The following is a 22,892-nucleotide window of genomic DNA, read 5'->3' as shown; positions in this document are numbered from 1 at the left end:
TTTAAGTTTTACTTTGAGTTGCTAAGACAGTACATCTTCAACATTCTTATAAGAAAAAAAATGAAAACTGTGATGATGAATGTTAACTTGCTGTGATCAGCATTTTGCAGTTTATATATATATATATATGTATGTATATGTATATGTATATCAGGTCATGTTGAACACCTAAAACAAATACTTTGTTATTTATATCTCAAAAAATACTTAGCCATGGAAAACATTTCCTTCCTAATGGTGAATTTAATTATAAAAGTTGCATGGAATCAGTAATTTGTAATTCTAGAACTGAAAGTGTTTTTGTAAAATGAGTGCTACAAATATTTAGATTTAGAAACTATTAAATTGCAGCTTGTATTCTTCCAATCTTGAGCTTTGGTTTTTTATATATGTTATATATGTATATATTTTAAAATAAGGCCAAAAACTGGTGGCGTTGGGGATACTTTCAGTGGTATTCATGGTACAGGATCTGACATGTTAGGCATGTGCTTTTATTTGAGCTATTTTCTTAGCTCTAGGATTTTAATATTTTTAATTCAGTTTTTTAATTGATTTTTAAAAAATCAGAAATTTTTTTTAACTCTGTATGGCTTGTTTCTTTAGTTTTGGAGAGTGGGCGCACACCCAGAGATATTCAGGTGTTACTCTGGAGTCGATCCTTAAAAAAATACATATTTAGCAGGGGTGAGGGTTGGAGCCACACCCAGCTGTGCTCAGGGCTTGCTCCTATCTCTGTGCTCAAGGATCACCCCTGTTGAGTTTTAGGGATCATATGGGGTGTCAGGGATCAAACCCTAATCAACTTTGTGCAAGGCAAGTGCCTAACCTGCTGTGCTATCTGGCCCCGAAGTTTTAAAATATTTTAAAATGTATTTTAAAACTATATTTCAGAGTTCGTTCCAGATTTTTCTGTAGCTTTGAATGGCTGTCTGCGTGAGATGCTGAATCCAGAGTAAGCCCGCAGCTTCCCTGCTAAAGAAGATAATTTATGAAAATTCACTTAAAAAAGACTAAATCTCCTATGTTGGATCTCTGCATACAGTGTAACTTGATAGTATATTTTTAAAAAAATTATTAAAATTGATTTTTAGGGGCTAGAGAAATAGCACATCGGGTAGGGCGTTTGCCTTGCATGCGGCCGACCCAGGTTCGATTCCCAGCATCCCATATGGTCCGCTGAGCACCTCCAGGAGTAACTCCTGAGTGCAGAGCCAGGAGTAACCCCTGTGCATCGCTGGGTGTGACCCAAAAAGCAAAAAAAAAAAAAAGATTTTTAGTCATTAGTTACAGACATTCAATATTCCAACACCAATTCCACCACCATTGCACCTTCTCACCACCATTATTTCCAATTTTCCCAACTACCACTTGAACATGCCCCCATAGCAGACCCACAATCATTTATCTTACATTGCTTATTATAAATAATTTGCTAAAAGGATGATCAAAAAATGTTTCCTTAGAAGAAAGATTGTGAATTTTTTTTTTTTTTTGCTTTTTGGGTCACATCCGATGATGCACAGGAATTACTCCTGGATTTCCACTCAGGAATTATTCCTGGCTGTGCTCAGGGGACCATATGGGATGCTGGGAATCAAACCCGGGTCGTCCATATGCAAGGCAAACACCCTACCCGCTGTGCTATCGCTCCAGCCCCGGTAGTGAAGATTCTTCTCTCTCACCATGGAGCCCTTAAACCCTTGTGTAGGAGATTACTAAGACATTACAGGTAAAGCCTTCTGTATATAGATTTTGTCCATTGAAATTGGTTGCCTTTCATATTACATACCATCTGCTACTTCTGACTTAACAGTGTTACAGAGTTAGAGATGTTGCGTAGCCAGAATTGCATCCACACACTCCAGGGTGTCCCAAAGTTTTGACGGAGTAACAGATGGAGTTAAATTCTTAACTGGTGGCTTTGGGGCATAGGCCTGACTGCTGGGCTTCCAGAAGCACAGAGGGTAGTCTGTGCCCGATCTCTGAAAGCTGATTGTGGATTGTGGAGGTTTTTGGCTGCTGGCACTCTGTTTGGGTGGACGTGGGGGTTCAGCCGTCCCTCTCTGGGTTGCCCCTGGATGACTCAGCCTTGTGCAGGATCCGGGAGAAATTCTTGATCTCTTTCAAGATTTGTTTCTAAGTTTGTTATTCTAATTTATTCTGGATCATGGCCTGTGAGAGAGCTCACATGGCGCTGGACGTGTTCCTGCCAGGCTTCCAGAAGAACAGGGATACATGGAGGGAGGGAACCCTCCCTGACCTCATGAAAGCTGGAGATTTCAGTCACAAAACCTGCATGCTGGAGTTTTTCAAAATTAATTTCTGGATGAGACTTGTCCGGATAGTGGAGTCCAGCCAGAAGCAAAGTGATGACTGTGAAACATCCAAAAATTTTCATAAAGAATTATCAGGAGGGGATGAGTGAAAATAACCATGAAAAAGAGCTGTGGAGAGACAGTTTTTGTGGATGAAAGTTGCAAAGTTGGGCTGTAGAGGGTGGAGAGGTAAGTGAAAGTGAGGGAGGGGTCCATTAGTACAGACCTCTCTAGAAGGCTGACTATGAATCCATGTTATATTCTTTGATCTAAGTTAAAATGGGTGGATAAAGAAGATTCATTTGAGTACTACACAGAATTATGGGTAGCTTAGAGAACTCAATGGCTTCATGGCTTGTAGAGAAGTTAATTGAAAATATAACTGATCTGGTTAATGTGGGAGAAGTATGTTAAAATGAAGTACTTTCACATACTTACTTGAAATTCCTTTGGACTCCCAGGTATGTGGGATCTAGCACTTCGTGGCTATCTAAATTACTGTTAAGGAAAATGTATACAGGTCTTAGGTCAAAATTACATAAGTAATATTGGATAAACCTTGAATGTAAATGAGGTTCTGGCTCCAAATTTTAGCTTTTCCCTCTGTTTTCAGGTATATTTTACTACTTTAAATGACACTGAGTTCATTTTTACAAGAGTTACGTTTTCATGTGACTTCCACCCAGATCAGGATATGGAATGGTACTCGCATTCTAGAAACCTGTTCCCTATTGTTTTCTTTTGGTCATTAACCACTTACACCAACAACCACATTCTGTTTTTGGTTTAGATTGATTTCATTTTATGAATTTATTTTGTGGACAAAAGTAGTCCATGTATTTGAAAGACGATCTACCAACAATATTGGATGCAGTGAGAGCCTAAAGGAGATCATTGGATTATAAAACAAAGATTATTTCTTATTACTTCTTTCATACAGGATTTCTGACTACTGAATTAAGTAGGAGGCAAGGAAATGAGGACAAGGTTTATATAAAAATGTATTACTTACCCTTTTTAGGGCTGGAGTGACAGCACAGTGCGTAACGCGTTTGCCTTGCATGTGGCCAACATGGCGACCTGGGTTCGATTCCTCCGCCCGAGAGTATCTCGCCCCCAGGGCAAAACCTGGCAAGCTACCCATGACGTATTTAATATGCCAAAAACAGTAACAACAAGTCTCACAATTTGTTGTGAGACGTTACTGGTGTCCGCTCGAGCAAATCGATGAACAACGGGAGGACGGTGCTACAGTTCGACTTTCCCTTGACCAGCTTAGTTTCTTGGGAAGTGTGTAACAGTGGGACATGTACTGGCAGGTAGATTTTTGAAGTAAAAAACAATTAAACTTTTAAGACCCCCTTTTGGGGGGGCATGGGGGAATTGGGGAGTGGGGTATCTTCCTAAGTGGTGTTCAGTGCTAATTGCCTGGAATGAATTTTTTTAGGAATAGGCCTGCCAGGTGTTGCTCCGAGGCCCCTTGCCCTTGGGGATTCCCTCCTGTTGATTCTTGGCTGTTTGAGCAGCAGTTCTGTGCTGTAAGGTGCCACCAGGATTGTTGTGACAGTGCTTGGAACCCCTGGATAATAATCTGGCAGTGTCCGAGGGGTTAGATTGTGTTGGGGATGATGCCCAGGTCATGCTCATATTATGTATGTGCCCTAACCCAAACATATAAGATATAACTGTTTCTTTTGTGGAAGAGTCCTCCCTTTGTTCAGGTGGCCAGGCCTCACTGCGAGTGATTCTCAGCCCAATGGTAGGTGGTTTAATGTGAGGGCCAATGTATGTGGTCTGATTGATACAGTGGTGCTCAGGTGCTTCCAAGGAGACATCTGGCAGTACTTTTGAAGGCCTTCTGCACTTTCTTGATCCCAAAATATCTGTTTTTTTAAAATTTTTTGCTTAATAAGTGACAAAAAATTAAGACTTTTTCCCCCTAGGGGTCAGAGAAATAGTACAGCGAGCTAAGTCACTTGATTTGCCTGTAACCAGTTTAGTTTGATCCCCAACACCACCTGGTCCCCTGAGCATTGCTGAATTGGCTCTGAAGGTCTCTGAGCACAGCTGGGGTACTCTAGATAATCCTTGGTACTGCAGTGCGTGAAGAACAATGCATTCTCAGACCCAGGCATTGAACTGCTGACCACAGGAATGGCAGGAAGGGGCCCTTAGGTCCTCTAATCAGCACTTCGGAACCCTCCCCCACAGCCACTTTTTTAAAACATGTTAGTCAATGTCAGTCTATATATGAATAACTTGTATGCATGGAATATATTGCTATTTTTGTTTAGTTCAAGATTATCAGGATAATTTTTCTTGTTCTTAGGAGTTACGGAACAGCACCAGTGAATCTTAATATCAAGACAGAAGGAAGAGTCTATGGAACTACAGGTAAAATTTGTATTTTCCAGTGCATCAGTAGGAAGTAATGACTATACCTGAATAACATACAGACTATAGTAGCTGTCACAGGTGATCTGAAAAGTGCTTCAGTTCAATTCAAGAGAGTCGTTTAAACTTGTGTCTCAAGGATGGGGAAAATTTTCTCTGTGAAAGGCTGTGTAAGAGAATACGTGTTTGTAGAGTTTGTGGATCACAAGGTTTTTTTTTCCTCTTTTGATTTTAACTTGTTTGTACAACACTGTAAGACATGTTATAGTTCAGAGCATATAAAAAGGGATTTAATACCTGGAAGTTATTGGTACATATTGGTACAGGAATTTATTTGAATGAGTTAACAAGTTCCTAATCCGTACACTATATCTTAGAGTTTCTTCCCTAAAGTTTAAACTTACTGTTATTGATAACATGCTTATTCTTATAGTATGCCTGACTTTAATGTTCTCATTGAAGCCTTTGTTATATTGAGAGCTATCACTAGTAAAATGTTTTTTTCTGTTTTTCTCTCAGTATCTTGCTCATGCCATTCTTTCTCTATTTTGTATTTGTTAAAAAAGGAACAGAATTCAAAGGGGTAGAGCTTGATGCACCTAGAAGTATTAATGGAGTTCCACTCTTGGAGGTAGATTTGGATTCTTTTGAAGATAAACCATGGTGTAAACCTGGATGATAAATGACTCCATACCCCTCCCTGGGACCAGCCTCAGTGACCCTCAAGGTCCTGGGGCACTCAGTGTGTGTGATGCTCAGTCTTCTGGGATGAACATTGTGGTACCTGGGAGTGTGTTCAAGGCCACTGAGCATGTGCTCTAATACTCGAGCTGTTTCCCCAGCAGAAGAGGACTGGATTTTTCTTGGGAACACCTGATGGTGCTTGAGGTCTGCTGGCAATGACTGGTTACTTTGTGTGCTTGCGATCAAACCTGGGCACCTATATTCAAAGCATTCATTCTAGCTCTTTGACTTATCTCTCTGGATTGTAGATTTTTAAAAGATGTTTTGTATTAAAGTCATTAGAAAAATATCTAACTTTCAGTATCAATAGTATTCATAGGAGTTTTGTAAATGTCATTATAAATGTCCTAAGCATAATTGGCAGTAGTAACCTGTGTTGCTAAATTGTAACAGTAGCTTAGCATTATACTATTTTATAATTTTTGCATAGCATACTATTTTATTAGAATGCCATTTATAAAGGAAATTTCATTAAAAACATAGTTTTGTGGTACTAGAGTAATAAGTGGAAGAACTAGTAAAATTTGAAGAGGTGTTTAAACTGATAGAACTTATCATTTACATTTTTATATTTTATTTGCTGCATAAAAATAGGATTGAAATAGTTGCATACAAAAGTTGTGTCTTCTTTTTAGGCGCTGACCTTTCTGATTATTTTAATTATGGGTTTAACGAAGATACCTGGAATGCTTACTGTGAAAAACAAAAAAGGATACGAATGGGGTTTGAAGTTATAGCAGTTACCTCAATTACAAATATATTTACGGTAATTAGTAAACATTTCAAAATACCCCTGTCTTTTCTATTGTCCCACTTTTTTTCCCTAATCACTTTTTCCCCATAAAGGTGATTCAATACTGTGTGATAGTTTAAAATTCCGTTTTTTTAAACCTATTTTTTCCCCTTCCCTTTCAGAGTTCTGTGTTAATGCTTATCTGATATTTAGCTACAAGTCACTGACTAGCCACAGCCAGTTTGTATTTGTATGGCCTATCAATTCAAAATTACGTGGTATCTGAATGGGGAATATGTTATTTAACTTAGGCCAAAGACTGTATATGGGAGTTACACCAGGTGCAGAGATCCAAGATGGCAGATTCAATCTTTTTTTTGGGGGGGGGTTGTGGGGATTTGGTTTTTTGGATCACACCCAGCAATGCACAGGGTTTACTCCTGGCTCTGCACTCAGGAATTACCCATGGCGGTACTCAGGGGACCATCTGGGATGCTGGGACTCGAACCTGGGTCAGCTGTGTGCAAGGCAAATGCTCTACCCGCTGTGCTACTGCACCAGCCCCAGATTCAATCTTTTTTTAAGGTGTCACTGTCATCACTGTCCTCCCATTGTTCATCGATTTGCTCGAGCGGGCCCAGTAACGTCTCCATTGGAGACTTTGTTGTTACTGTGTCTGGCATCTCGAATACGTCACGGGGAGCTTGCCAGGCTCTGCCGTGCGGGCGAGATACTCTCGGTAGCTTGCCGGGCTCTCCGAGAGGGGCGGAGGAATCGAACTCGGGTCGGCCATGTTGGCTGCGTGCAAGGCAAACGCCCTGCAGCTGTGCTATCGCAGGTGAATTTTAGTAAATTATCCTAGGTTGCTCTCATATTTTGTTCCTGAGTTTCCTCCCATGCCACTACTCAAGGAACAAGATTAAAGTGGAAATAGCTTCTTTTTCCCCAAACCTTCAGCTTCCTGGTGACCTACAAGTTTGCTGATTGTTGTTTCATCTCCACTTTTGCAAGCATGTGAATTTGTACCCTATTATACTAACAAATGCAAAGTAAAGTTCTTGCTCTATGTTGTGATTTTATTTTGAGTCATAGTCTATGTTTGTTTGTTGGATATCAAAGTTTTTTCCAACAGGTTATGCTGTTATATAGACCATAATATAATCTATCAAAATTGGAGGCTTGACTTTTCCTTGTTGTTTTTTTAACAATGGTAAGGAAAATGGCGATCTGAATATCTGTATAACTTTGAATGTTGTATGTATTGCAGTTTGGGCATTCTTTAAGAAAAGAGTCTCTTAAAAAATTGTGGATTTACTATTATTTACAATGGCTAGAAACATTTTCTGGAAAGTGAATTTTTATTTTTACTGGTTCTTTATATTTTCCTTGAATAGAACTAAGAAAGTTCCTTTGAAAACTGCCAGCTTCCATATACTTTTGTCTCTTTGCAGTAAAATTCGAAAAGTAAAGAATATAAAGGAAACGATGGTTTCCATTGAAAGTAGCCTTCATGAATACCTTGCTGATACGTATACTGCTTTACTGCAAAGTTGTTTTGAAGAGTTTTTTTCTGGTTTGGAGTAGAGGTCATTTTTCCATTTTAATTTGTGATTCTGAGTGAATAAGGCTATGAGTTGGATAAGTATAGTCTGTTGACTTTTTTTTACCTTGGTAATGTGCTTAAATATTGCTTGTCTTGTAGAAATACTGATTTGGGAATAGGGTATGTATTTTTTGTTTGTTTGTTTCGGGACCACATCAGTTGGTGCTTGGGGAATACTCCTGTCTTGGTGCTCAGGGGTGACTTCTTTTGATGATGGGAACTTAGTGGTGATGGGCATTAAACATGGGCTTCCTGCATGCAAAGCATGTGGTCAGCCCATTGAGCAATCTCTCCAGTCATTCAACTTCATTACTGTGCGCAGCTCACGTTTTTTTTCTTTCATTTTGCTTACTGTTGTCTGTAGGATCTTTTAAAATGCTGAAAATGTGAAAATGTGTTTGAGAGCAGTTGATATTTTTAAGCTGCAGTTTAAATTTCTGAAAGTGCCATGTTAAAGTTAAGATTTTCAGTGTTTTGTGGAATATTTTTAAAAAATGATTACTTGTCTCTTACCATGTATCATGTAAATGGTGATTAGTAAAATGTTACAAAGTTCTTATCAGTAATGCAAATACGAAGAGGTAAATGTGTGAGGTCCTAAGTGTGAAAAGGCATATTTTAGATAAAAATATTATCGTTTCTAGAGAATTGCAAGAATTAATATGAAATCAGATATTACTTTGGTATGTAAAATTATTGTCATGCTAAATATAGCTTTTTTTCAGTGCTTTCTTATTAAAAATCTTTGACTATGTCAATTTTATTGTGATACCAGGATTTATAGTATCTTAAATCATTGATTTTGTGCATACATCTTTGCAGTACCACATGTAACACCAGAGACTAATTCCCTTGACTGATGTCAAGGACCTTTCCCAATTGTCCACCCTCCCCACACCAACCTTCATGCAACCTCAGTTCTATAGATAAAAACTTTTCTTTTAGACTATAAAAGAAAAACAGTATGCAATATTAGAGAAGTGTGCAATACTGTATTGGGTTTGAGGGTATAGAGAAATATTCTAGATGGAGGAAATTCTAGGTCTGTGCGGTGGGTGACCTCGGCGTCCCTGCAACATTTTCTGTCCTCGGCCTTCCCCGCTCGCCTTCTGAATGCCGTGCATGTCTTCCCCAACGCTGCTGCCGCCCCATCTGCGGTTCTAGCCCGTGGACACGTTGTATTCGCACGCCGCCCACTCAGCCCAATGGGCCTGCGACCTGCAGCCGCTCTTCCAGTCCTCTCCGCTGAAGGTGGGTTGGCGCTTGGCTGGGATCGGGGCCGTGGGAAGCAGTGCTGGGCTGGGCACCTTACACTGCCAGATACCCACCCCCCCCAGCCACCAGCTTCCCGCTGCCTTGCAGTGTCTAGAGTATCCAGGCAGCACACGGCCCGTCCCCACAGGCTGTTTTCTGCAGAAACTTCAAGGCTGGTTGCAGTAAGAGACTAGCTGGAAGGGTCAGAGCCCAGTTCCCAGCCTCCACTGGGCTTTGAGGGGGTCCAATGTGCGCTTGACAGTTCTGCTGCCTGGAGGGACTCGCGGCCAGCATCATCGCTCTGTCTTCCGCCCACTGTTCCCTATGCCCACCCTGAGTTCCCAGTTCCCACTGAAAACTTTCTTCCCTTTGGGTGCTCCTGGGGCTCCACGGTCTCCAGCTCCTGAATTCCATCTCACTTAGGCCTCAGTTTAGTCCCATTCTTTTGTCTGGCCCATTCCCATTCTTCTGTGGTTCGGTTCAGTTTTGGTGGAGCAGGGTTGGTGTGGAGGGGATGGGGGTAGAACCTAGGGGACCCCGCTCCACTGTTTTCCCGTGCAGGCCCCCATCCCCTCCCATACCTCTGGATATATAAATGAGAATTATTGTTTCCAAGCCTTTCACATGATAATTCTAAGCCTCCTCTGATTGGCTCCCTGAACTGGCTTCTCTTGCTGGTCATTCTCACTCCCTGTCCTTTTGTCCTTGCCTGCGCCTTCATCAGACATGAGAACACCCCTCCGTGTGACCACAGACTCTTCTGCTCTTCTGGAGACCCAACACCTGCTTCAGCCCCTACTCCAGCCCCTAGGAGTGAGATCAAGGTCTCTTGGACCTTATTTGCTTTGCAGACAGTAAGCTGCAGCTAGACTCTGGCCCTCTCACGTCATATTACAGCTGGAATTGAAAACGCTTTTGGCCAGAGTGATAGTAAAGAAGGGGAAGGCTCTTGGCTTGCACTTGCTAACACTGGTTGGATCCCTGGCATCCCGTAAGGTCTCCTAAGACCCACCAGGAGGGGTTCTTGAGTGCAGAGCCAGGATGAAGCCTGGGCATTGCCAGGTGTGGCCCCAACCCCAAAATAAATAATATATCCACTTATAAATAATATATCCACTTATCTCCATTTTGGGCTGGAGCAATAGCACAGCGGGTAGATCGATTGCCTTACAAGCTACCGAAAGCTACCGAAAGTATCTCGCTCCCACTGCAAAGCCTGGCAAAGTACCAGTGACATATTTGATATGCCAAAAACAGTAACAAGTCTCACAATTTGTTGTGAAACGTTACTGGTGCCCACTCAAGCAAAACTATGGACAAAGGAGGACAGCGCTACAGTGCTATATCCATTGTAATTAATAAGTGGTACTCCCCCCACCCCTTTCTCTCATTGGCTATTAAGACCATTTCGTAGGAACAGGGATGTGACTCAGTGGCAGAGCCTAGACCTTGCATGAGTGAGGACACCCCAGGAGGAAGGAAGGCGAGTTTCATAAATATGGTGTTGAGATTTTTATAGCATGAGATTCATTACCAGTATAGTGATAAAGGGAACATTCTATAAATCAGTATGTAGTTGTGAAGGTGGTACTCTAGTTAGATTATCTCATGCACAGGCTGGGATTACTACCTTCTCTCTGAAAGTTATCCATTTCCATGAGAGGTTCTTTTATACCTTGGAGAGCACCCATAGTTCTTGTCTATTTTTGGCCTCCTATAAGTACAGAACAGTAAAGGGGATCTTAATGTAAAATGAAGGAAAGACCCATGTCATCAGAGAATTTATTCATTGTTACCAGCAAAAAAAAAAAAACCGTTACAAAATTAAGGTAACTCCTCTCCAGGGTCTCAGAACCCTTCTGAAGCTTCTTAAGTTGACAAAGCTGCAGTCACTACAGGTACAGGCCAGTCTGTGGTGTAAGCATTCAAAGATCAGTCTTCATTGCTCCCTCTCCTCAGGCAGCTTTAGGTTGGGGAAACTAATTTTGTTCTCTTTTTCTCATTCCTTGATTTATTCTCTCAACCAACAAACTACCAAGCCTTTGTAACAAACTTTTCTTGCTTCAGAGAATGAGGAAAGGATACAATATGGATTCTTTGAGCACTCAAGGTGCTTATAAACTGGTTATAGTGATAGGCATGAAACAAATCAATAATCAGTATTGCTCTGCTTTTATTTGTGTTTGAATACTTTTTCTTTTATGTTTTGCAATGCTCAAGGCTTTCTTCTGACTCTGCACTCAGGGATCATTCCTGGTAGGCTTGGTGGCACCACTTGGGGTACTGGGGGTCATACCCAGATTGGCCACATGCAGTGCAAAAATGCCTTGCCCATTGGACTAACTCTCCACCCTTGCATTTGAATTTTTATTAATAAGTTCATATAGTACATATTGACTAAAAGTTAAAATTGTCATTTAAGAACTAATGATATAAGAAGTCCACAATAATGTATTTAGTGAACTAGGAATACAGGTATTTTGTATTTTATAAAGAAGCTCTTATGCAGATGATCTTGATCACTTGGTCACTTGACATCCCGATATTCATTGATTCGCTTGAGCGGGCGCCAGTAACGTCTCCATTCATCCCTATCGCGTGCTAATGTAGCCCAATGGCATCTGCTCATTCTAGGAACACGAAGAGCCTCAAATCAATCGTTCAGGGTCTTGACAAAGAAGTCTGATCATCTCATAAGTGGACGGCCACGTGATCTTTTGATGTTCCGTGGAATCCAGTCGGTAATGGCTCTAGTCCAGCAGTCATCTCCAAATCTCAGTACGTGTCCAGCACATCTGATTTTTGATGCCTTGGCAAATGAGAGAGTGTCCCTGATTCTTGACCGTCGAAGAAGTTTGGAACTTCAGATTCTTTTCTCTCAGTTGAGTGAAGCATGATACTCAAGCATAGCTCTTTCGATTCCTCTCTGGGAGACTCGACTAGCGTTCTCATCATGTTTGTGTAGGGCCCAGGTCTCTGAGGCATATGTTAATGCAGGAAGAACAGTGGAATCGAAGAGATGTGCCCGGAGCCGGAGGTTCTTTGTCCTCTTAGCTATTTTTTCAACGTTCTTGAAGGCGTTCCAAGCCGCTCTCTTTCTCCTGCGCAACTCAGGTGCCAGGTCATTCGTCATATTGACTTCTTGACCTAGGTACACATAACTGTTGCATTCGGAGATGTTCATCCCATTGAGAGTGAATGGAACGTCAGGAACGGGACCACTTCTCGTGAAATGCAGGTGATCGTTACTCATAAAATGGTATAACAAAAAACAAAACTATAGTCTCTTCTAGCAAGTCTATTAATTTGGAGAGAGGAGTGCTGTAGATGAGGTCTTGCTTTGGTGGCAGGTCTATCTTACCTATCTTTCAGGTTATAGTTACAGGCAAGAGCTTCTAGATAGAATCACTGAAGCAATTTACTTCTTTTGCTTATCTCCAGTCTTGCAGATCTTACGGCTTATAGTTTCACTTACCACCAGAAGTCAGGGACACGCTCAGATTAATCAGAGATTTTGGAAATAATGCAGAAAAGTACCATGGCTTGAGAATAATAAGTATTAGTGCTTCCTATGAACTTAATGCCTAAAGTGTTTAAGGACCAAAGAAATAGGCCAGGAGTTAATGGGCTGACCTTGCTTGCTGCCAACCTGGTTCTATCCCCAGCCGCACATATGATTCCCGCAACCAGCACCTGGAGTGATCTCGGAGCACAGAGCTAGGAGGAACTGATTACTGCTGAGTATGGTTCTGAAACTACAGCAACCAGCAAAGTTTGTTCAATTTGCTCTTCACAGCCACTTTATGAAACTTGTAGTGAGAAGTCTTGGGTCCTTGGGTCTGCTGAATTAGATCTCTGTGGGAAGTCGTTCCTAATTTCGAGTGTCTCTCTTATGTCTTTAGGTTCGTCTCAGCAGACATAAAGCAGTTCGACATTGTACACTTGCCCTAAACAGCTCCCAATGCCAGGAACTGGCAAACTAATATTTTGGTTTCAATGGATGGTCTAAAAGGATTGTCAAGGTAGGAAGCGGAGAGAGAGTTCAAGTGCAGAGCTTGTGCCCACCGTGTTCAAGGCCCTAGGTTTTATCCTGAGTATTGCATGACTCCCAGCTCTGTGGGGTATTACCCCAGCCGGCTCAGAGAACCTACAGACCTGATAGATGAGAGTCGTCTAAGTGAAAGTGTTGGATCACTGGTCACACCCCTGAATCAATAAGGTCTCAGTCAGTTGACGGTGGTGTCCATATTCTACAACGCTTGTGTGCTCTGTATGTTCATGGCTGGTGTAGTTCATGGGAAGTTTTGTTTAATGTTGAAATCACAGGTTACTTCAACGGTTGGCAAGGATTGCTGGAGTTTCCTTTTTATTTCTAATTAAGCTTTTTTTCCAGAAATATGTTTTTGTTTTTGTTTTTTAGATTTTTTTAGTGAAACACCATGAGGTACAGTTGTAGATTTATAAATTTTTGTGCTTGGGTTTCAGTTATACAATGATCGAATACCTATCCCTCCCACACTGCCACCCTCCCCATCCCACCCTGCCTCTGTTGCAGGGCATTTCCCTTTGTTCACTCTCTCCTTTTGGGTGCTGTCATTTGCGAAAGAGGCATTGAGTGGCATCTAATCAAACATTTTAAAATCTACATTGAGATGTTCAGAAGGACCTTCAATCTAAAATCTTAACACCTTCAGGATCTTTCTGAACTTGAAGAAAGGGAAAATGAAGATATTGTGGCACCACTTCAGACGCAAAGCGTGAAGATCTTCTGTGCTTTAGAGGTGGTATTGTCGTCCTTTGACAAGAGCCCTGGAGTTGGCAAATCCGAGGAGACTTTGGATAAACTGGAAGGTCTCTGTGGGGACTGGAATGGGGGTGTGGGTAAGAATTCATCCTCTCTCTCTCTCTATCTATCTATCTCTCATCATATTTTCAGATACATCAGAAAAATCCCTCTCCTAGCTAAGCTGCTAAAGCCTTGGGCAGATGTTTTTAATAATACTTCTTAAAATCTTAGGTACTAATAGAATCATTTTTTTTGGTGGGGACGAAGGACCCGGGGACACTTCACAATTTTAGAGCTGTCTTCCTACCAAGAACCTTAGAGATATAGGGATGGGAATACTGTTTCTCCTATTTGGGGGTAACAGTCTTCTTTGTTCCAAAGTAATTTTTCAAGTATAGATCCTGTGTAATTGTCCATTATCTCACCAAAATCTTCATTTTGATAATTAAATACACTAATAAAAATGTTCCCCCCCCAGAATCTATGGTACTTAGGCTTAGGGTATTAAATCAAAGGGAGAGCTGTTAGCGAAAGAACTGGAACAGACTCTGGTAGGTGAATCTTAATGAGACCAACTCATCCTTGCCACTACTGCACCTTTCTCAAGCTCCTGAATTTGATAGGTGATAGGGCAGACATTCGAACGGGTTATCACTCCCTGTGGGAGGTGGGGGGCGTGCCATCTGCCCGAGGTTATCTAGTCACCATCACCAAAGCCCCTTGCACCTGCCTCGCAGCCGGCTGGAACCAAGGGGAGGCTGACCGGATTGGCTCTGATCTGAGAGATGTGCGCATCCCCTGGGAAGGGGGTCAGCGCCCATCTGCATGTATTACCTCTAGAATTACCACAGTTATCCAATTCGGTTACTCCAAGCTGCGGTATCCAGATGGCTCGGGCCTGCTTTGAACAGTATAATTTTTGCAAAGTAAAGGACTTCATGCCAGACTGTTTTCACTCGGGGCACCCCAGAGAGGTGCGGGTGAGGGTCCTTCCCGTCCCAAGGGACCCTGCCTGGCAGCCGATCTCCACTACCCAACTGCCGCCACTCTTCAGGCCAGGCCACTTTCACATTATAAGACACTTCCTACCCATTTTCCATAATTGCCACACCATATTTGATGGGGTTCAGACAGTAGGCAATAAATCATAGAGGGAAATATATAAATATTTGCATCTTGGAGAGCCCGGCAAGCTGCTGAGAGTATCCCGCCCTCACGGGCAGAGCCTGGGAAACTCCCTGTGGCGTATTCGATATGCCCAAAACAGTAATGACAACAAGTCTCATTTCCCTGATCCTAAAAAAGCTCCAATCATTGGAAGAAGCTGCTAAAATCTCAGGACTGGGAGGAATAGAGACGTTACTGGCGCCCACTCGAGGAACTCGACAAACAACAGGATGACAATGATACAGTGATTATTATAAAGTATTTTTTATTTTTATAAAAATATTTTATTACATTCAACATTCAAACGCCAATCCCACGACCATTACACCTTGATACCACCATATTTTGTGTTTCCATCTCGAACCCGAACCCCTGCCCCAAGCAGAACCGAAGCAATTTATTTTGTATTGTATGTTCTGAATCAACTGCTGAAAATGCTCCACAAAAGTTCCCTTAGAGGAAAGTTTGTGAAGATTGTTCTATTTTCTCCAGGGACCATTGATTGTTCTGTTTCCCCTAGGAACCATTAAGCCCTTAAATAAGAGATTATTGACATGTTGTTAATGGTTGAGCTGTGTGTGTGTGTGTGTGTGTGTGTGTGTGTGTGTGTGTTTTGGGTGTGTATAATACACACTCCTGTAAAAATATATTTCCCTCTATGATTGGTAGCTTTCTACTTTAAACCCCATCAAATGTGGTTTGCTACTCTTGGAATATTAGTGGTGTGAGGTATGTCACGTTCCTAGAGTAGTCTGTAGGTTTGCCCATTTGAAATACATAATCAGTATGAGATTTATGCAATGATCTTGACTAATTTCTCCCTTCTAGTTTACATGTTTACCTGTTTACGAATGGCCAGAATTGATCAGACAGCAAAAATGTATGGTAATAGCCCTGACAGAATATACTTAGCACAGAGCCTTCAAGACATAGCCTTGTGTGGTGTCTTCCCTTACTCATTAAGATCGTGATGTAGTGCTCTTTATGTTTTTTTATTTTTGTTTTTCTTTTTTTTTAGCTTTTTTATTTTTTGGGTTACACCTAGCGATGCTCAGGGGTTATTCCTGGTTCTGCATTCAGAAATTACTTCTGGCAGTGCTGGGAGGACCATATGAAATGCGGGGGCTCGAACCCGGGTCAGCCACATATAAGGCAAACGCCCTAGCCTCTGTACTAGAGCTCCAGGCCCAGTTCTCTTTTTAGACTTCATAAAAATCAATTAGAAAGATTGGCGTAGTAAATCTATTTGTTTTGGTTGGATATAGGACCATTATCTTTCCTTATGAAAAGGAAGACGACTCAGAAGTTTGCTATTCAAAAGACCGTGTCGGATGCATTTCAGAAACTGCTCATTGTGGTTTAGGTAAGACTTCGTTGGTTATCTTTGAAGTACTGCAGCTTTCTTACTTGAAGAGCAAATAAATTGATTTTGAGAAGTCAATTATATTGAAAATAATGGAAATATAAGTACTTCCTATTCTTTTGTTTACTAGATGCTTTACAGAGTAGTCTCAAATTTGTCCTTTGTGGAATCTGTGAAAAATAATTACAGCAAATATTACCCCCAATGTATAAACGTAGAATAGTTTAGACTGTAGAGAGAGTATTTGATCCAATTCCTCTTTCTCAATTGTTCGTCAGTAAAGCAGAAGAGTATAGTGGCTGTAAACTTCTGTTTAAGTACTAGCTCTGTCCTCCATTTTTTTTCTTTATTCTTTTCTTGGTTTTTGGTCCACACCTGCTTATGCTTAGGGCTTCCTCCTGGCTATGTGCTCAGGAACCACTTCTAGTAGGACTTGGGGAACCACATGGGGTGCCAGGGACTGAACCTGTGTTGTCTGCATGCAGAGCAAATGTTCGACCCATTGTAATAGTACTCTGGCCCTCTGTCTCATTTAGAAAATGCAACTGTAGGTCTCTAGACAGATATGTGAAGGTATTTCTAAGCCGCAATTTTCTTTTTTTTTTTTTCATTTGCATTTTGGGTCACACCCAGGGATGCTGAGGGGTTACACCTGCCTCTGCACTCAGGAATTATCCTTGTCGGAGCTCGGGGGACCACATGGGATGCTGGGAATCTAACCCAGGTCAGCCGTGTGCAAGGCAAACGCCCTCCCTGCTGTGCTATTGCTCCAGCCCCTCTAAGCTGCAATTTTCTGAAAAAATACACTTTTAATTTAGCTTACCTTATATTGTAAAAGTAAATACTTAACACTTACCTACAATTGGACTCATTTGCGGAATATAAAGTAACAGAATGGGGGATTAACACCCAAGGATAGTAGAGATAGGGACCAGGAGGATTGCTCCACGGCTTGGAAGCTGGCCTCAGATGCTAGGGGAAAAGGCAGCTCAGATAGAGAAGGGACCACCAAGTAAAGGATGCTTGGAGGGCCCATTCAGAATAAGAGATGTGTGCTGCAGGTAGACTACAGATCGAACATGATGGCCACTTAATGCCTATATTGCAAACCACAACAACCAAAGGAAGAGAGAGATTGAAAGGGAATAGACCTGCCCGTGGGGGGAGGGGGGCTGGAATGAGGGAGTCGTGGGAGGGATACTGGGAACACTGGTGGTGGAGAATGGGCACTGGTGGAGGGATGGGTACTCAATCATTGTATGACTGAAACATAAGCACGAACGTTTGTAAGTCTGTAACTCTATCTCACAGTGATTCATTAAAAAGAGGAAGGAAGGAAGGAAGGAAGGAAGGAAGGAAGGAAGGAAGGAAGGAAGGAAGGAAGGGGCTAGAGCGATAGCACAGTGAGTGGGGTGTTTGCCTTGCATGCAGCTGACCTGAGTTCGATTCCCAGCATCCCATATGGTCCCCTAGCACCACCAGGAGTGGTTCCTGAGCGCAGAGCCAGGAGGAAACCCTGAGCATTGTTGAGTGTGACCCACAAAAACAAAAAAATAAGAAAAAGAAATATTACATAATAAAAATAAAATAAATAAATGTTTAAAAAGACTTACCTAGAATTTAGTAAAGGACGAAATATTCTAATTATTGCTACTGTTTTCCTACTGAAGAGGAAACTTAACTGGAATCAGTTCGTGGTTGGTTTTCAGCACTGACATATTGAGAGTTTGTGATTCGATGTAACAACCAACTATTTGTTGTGAACCTTCACAATGATTCTGCTGGGGCCAGGAAGAAAGCTGAGAGGCCTGGTACACATGCTATGCATGTGGAAGACCAGGGTTGGATTCCTGGAACAACATGAGCGTCCAGGAGCAACCCCCAAGTACTTCGCTCAGGAGAAGACTTAACACTGCTGGGTGTGGCCCCCAACAAAAACAAATAGTGGTCATACTATTTAAGATTTTTAAATGTTCTCCTCTTATGGAATTTTCTAGTGCTATGGACATTTCCGGCTGTGCCCAAAGGAAACGGAATAATCCGTAGAGAATCCACAAACAGAATTGCTTTCCTTGCTTTATAGCCCTGCAGTCTTAGAGACAGGAATTTTCAGTTGTCAGAGACCTTATTTATTACACGAGTAGCTCCTGGGTTGACTTCAGCCTTGCAGTCTGGGCAATTCTTCTAGCAAAAGTGACTTCTGTGGTCATCTGGTAAAATTTCTATCAATTTAATAACTTTTAAGAACCAACGGGGGGCTAAGAAGATGGTACCAGAGCCTTGCATATCCCTGGCATGGCATATGGTCCCCTCTAGCACCATCAGGGAGCACAGAGCCAGGAACAGTCCCTGAGTACCAGAGGACAGGATCTGCAAACTCCAAATAAAAAGAAATGAAAGAAGCAGTGGGTTGGAGAGATAGCTCAACAGGCTGAGCACATTCTTGGCATGCAGGAAGCAGGTTTCAGTTCCAGCTCAGCACTGCATTGCCAGGAATGACTCCAAGTACTAAGAGGGTATAATCCCTGAGCACCTTTGAGAATGGCCTCAAAACAGAGAAGCAAAAGGAACCAAACTTAATGTCTGCATTGACAAGGAAAATGCTCTTATTTTATGCTTTAGAAGTAAAATTATTGGATGTATAAAGGAAGTACACACCCACTATCACTGTGTACTACCTTCATAGAAAGAACATTTTAGCCAATAAGTTTGAATTGATCCTTGTTAACTCTATTTCAGAAAGTGGTAAAGTAGCTGTGGAATATCGGCCTTTTGAGGAGCTCACTGATGCCAGAACCGAAGAACTACATGATTTAATTCAAGTACGTGAAGAGAAAAACTCAAGGATGACATATACAGGATGGCAGCAATTCAAAATAATGAGCAGATTTTAGAAGTGTTTAGCATGTGTAGGAGATTCTAGCATTCCCAGAAAAATGTGAAACTCTAAAACTTTAGTTCAGAGATTTTCTGAAGTTTTCCTGAAGTCCTGGCCCTTATTTGAAATATGGAGAGTTCTAAGTGCCCTCTGCGTTCTGTCAGAGAAATTCCTTTTTTTTTTTAAATGTAGGAGTACTGCTATATAAATAGCAGCCACTGATTACACTGGTTGAATTGGGCATGAACTCCACCTTACTTTTTTTAAATTTTTTATAATTTTATTTATTGAATCACCATGAGAGCAGTTACAAAGCTTTCGGGTTTAAGTCTCGGTCATACAATGAAACACACGTACCTTCACCAGTGCCTATTCTCCACCACCAAAATCCCCAGTATACCCCATCCCGCACCCTCCCCCTGCCTGTGGGGCAGATGATTTCCACATTACTCTCTCTCTACTTTGATTACATTCAATATTTTGACACCAGACCTACCATTATTATTTGGGATTTTACTCCAACACTCATATATGCCAAAAAGGCAACCGTAGACAACTTGTTTTCTATTGATTATATGTAATTAACTTGGCCCAAAGTCAGAAAATTTGTTTCCAAAGTTACGGAGTTAGGGGAAGAAAGTGAGAGAGAAGGTGGTTCTGTTTCTCTTGTTGAAAATCTTTTTTTTTTCCTTTGTAAAATAAATTTTATTTGTGGGTAAGGTAGCGGGATTCACACTTGGTAGTGCTCAGGAATTACCCAGCCTGGCTCTTTGTTATAATCACTTGTTGAAGTGCTCGAGGGACCAGGTGATGTTAGGGATCAAATTCAAACCTTTCTTGTGCAAAGCATGTGCTCAATCTTTTGAACTATTGATCTAGTCCTGCAAAGAAATTTTTTAAATAGTTTAAATCAGACCCACCAAGAAAACTTCAAACACCTACAATTGGGTCTTAAAAGACCAGCTTAGGAGCCTGAGACATAATAGTTCATCTGGCTGGAGCATGGACTGTGATATGGGAGACCTGGGTTTGATACCTGCCACTGCATGGCCTCCTGAGCACTGTCAGCTACAGCGTCAAACACCTCCAGGTGTGGCCCCCAAAGAGACAACAACGTTCACCTTACTAAGAAAGGTGAGAAGACATTTCATACTAATGCCAAAGAATTCAGAAAACTATCCCTAAATGAGGCTACTCTTGGAACCAACTCCATTCGGGGCTCTCTACTCAACTAGAGAGCGGGAAGAAGCCCCTTCTCATGGAATTTATATTCTGGAAGTGTGAGATAATAAGAACTGATATGGATGAGAAGAAGGACTGTGAAGAAAGTAAAATGGGTGCTAGTTACAGGATTGCAAGAGAGCCTTGTCACTTTTTGACGTGAACATCTTAAGTGTTCCCTCTGAGTGCTAGAAGGGCAGCCCTCTAGAAAGGAGCTTACTCCTTTTTCTCCAAGAATTTATGTTGAGTTCCATTCAAGAAAGGGGGATTTCCCCAGGCCGGTGTAAAGGAGTGCATATGGCTGTTCATTCAGTTTAAGAACGGTCTCCCAGGATCAACTGTTTCTGGCCCCAGAGCCCTGCTTCAGAAAACTTTGGGTCCCTGATTCCGTGCTATCCCCTGTCTAGGAGAGTGATAAATAATCAGAGAGACTAAGAGCTTAAAGGAAATGACAACATTTGTGAACCCCCATCCACCCTAAGTAATGCTCCTTTTGCAGGTCAGCTACCTTTCTTGGAAGCAGGATGGCCAAGGGGAGGAAGAATGTCTCTCGGATTTCAGTAGTGAGGAGGAAACACCAAGACTGCCACAGCTGGATTCACTTGATCACTTGAATTCCCGTTAATTGTCATTTTGCTCGAGCGGGCGCCAGTAATGTCTTCACTTGTGCCTGTCGCGTGCTAGTGTAGCCCAGTGGCGTCTGTTCGCTCTAGGAACATGAAGAGCCTCAAACCATCGTTCATGATCTTGATGAAGAAATCTGACCATCTGGTAGGTGGGCGGCCACGTGGTCTTTTGACATCCCGTGGAATCCAGTCGGAAATAGCTCTAGTCCAGTGGTCGTCTTTAAATCTCATTATGTGACCAGCCCATCTGATTTTTGACACGTTGGCAAACGAGACAGCATCCCTGATTCTTGATCGTCGATGGAGGTTGGACCTCCGGATTCTTTCTCTCATTTGAGTGAAACGTGATATTCCAAGCATAGCTCTTTCAATTCCTCGTTGGGAGACCTGAATAGCATTCTCATCCTGTTTGCATAGGGCCCAGGTCTCTGAGGCGTATGTTAATGCAGGAAGAACAGTGGAATCAAAGAGATATGCCCGGAGGTGGAGGTTCTTTGTCCTCTTAGCTATTTCTTTGACACTCTTGAAGTCATTCCAAGCCGCTCGCTCTCTTCCTCCTGCTCAGCTCGGGTGCCAGGTCATTTGTCATGTTGACTTCTCGACCTAGGTACACATAGCTGTTGCATTCGGAGATGATCGTTCTGTTGAGAGCTAATGGGGTGTCAGGAACGAGGCTGTTTCTCATAAACATTGTAAGATTCAGCTGTAGTCCGACCTTTCCACACTCACTGTTAAAGTCGGCCAGCATTTGTGCCGCTTGGCTAATGTTTGGTGTTATTAAAACAATGTCATCAGCAAAGCGGAGGTGGTATAGTTGCCGACCATCTATCTTCACTCTCATTCCTTCCCATTCCAGTCGTCGCATGATGTTCTCGAGGGTGGCACTAAAGAGTTTCGGTGAAATGGTATCACCCTGCCGAACCCCTCTCTTGACATCAATGATTACTTCTTTGTAGAATGGTGAAATCCTGGTAGTGAATCCATAATACAGCTCATGGAGGATCCTGATGTATTGAGTTTGAATGCCCTGATTGGCTAGGGCTTCAATGACCGCTTCTGTCTCAACAGAATCAAAGGCCTTCTTTAAATCAATGAACGTTAGACAGAGCGGCATCTTGAACTCCCGAGAAACCTCAGTGAGCTTGGTTATCATGTGGATATGGTCGATGGTGCTGAATCCTTTGCGGAACCTGGCTTGCTCACATGGTTGTCCTTCATCTGGTGTTCTGCCAATCCTATTCAGGATGACTCGAGTGAACAACTTGTAGATGACAGACAATAGGCAGATCGGGCGATAGTTGCCAATGTCATGGATGTCTCCCTTCTTGTACAGTAGTACAGTCCTGCTGGTTTTCCATTGGGACGGAACCTTGCATTCAGACAGGTAGCGTGTGAAGAGCCGAGCCAGTGTATTGATGAGTACTGACTGCAGGTTCTTCAGGTGTTCAGGTCTGACCTTTTCTGGGCCGGGTGCTGTTCGTTTCTTTTACCGCCAAAATGGCGTGTCGGATTTCGGAAGGGAGAACATTGGGAATGACATATCCATCCTGTGGAATTTGGTATGTCGGCAGGTGGACATGTCTATCGAAGAGATTTGAGCAGAAGTCATGGATAAACTTCTCCATTGCCCTTCTGGAAGATGTGTTAGATGTGATAGATCCATCAGGATGTAGAAGGGCAGTCATCTTGGTCTTGTAGTTGGCGAAGGACAGGCGGGCATTACGAATACTTTTCCTGGCTTCTGCCGCATCTACCAGCACTTCTGCTCTTCTCTCTTTGAGAACTTCCTTGGTCGCATCTCTGCA

General features: G+C 42.2%; 1 pseudogene; it reads left to right on the top strand.

Moving 5' to 3' along the window:
- LOC130017107 (RAD52 motif-containing protein 1-like) overlaps positions 1-21,059 on the top strand; it is a 40,856-nt pseudogene extending 19,797 nt beyond the window's left edge.
- Positions 21,060-22,892: the final 1,833 nt, after the last annotated feature.

The sequence above is a fragment of the Sorex fumeus genome, unplaced genomic scaffold (genome assembly GCF_029834395.1).
Source record: "Sorex fumeus unplaced genomic scaffold, SorFum_2.1 ptg000177l, whole genome shotgun sequence".
Lineage (NCBI taxonomy): Eukaryota > Metazoa > Chordata > Mammalia > Eulipotyphla > Soricidae > Sorex > Sorex fumeus.
The sequence above is the reverse complement of the archived record's forward strand: the minus strand, read 5'-3'. Positions and strand labels throughout refer to the sequence as shown.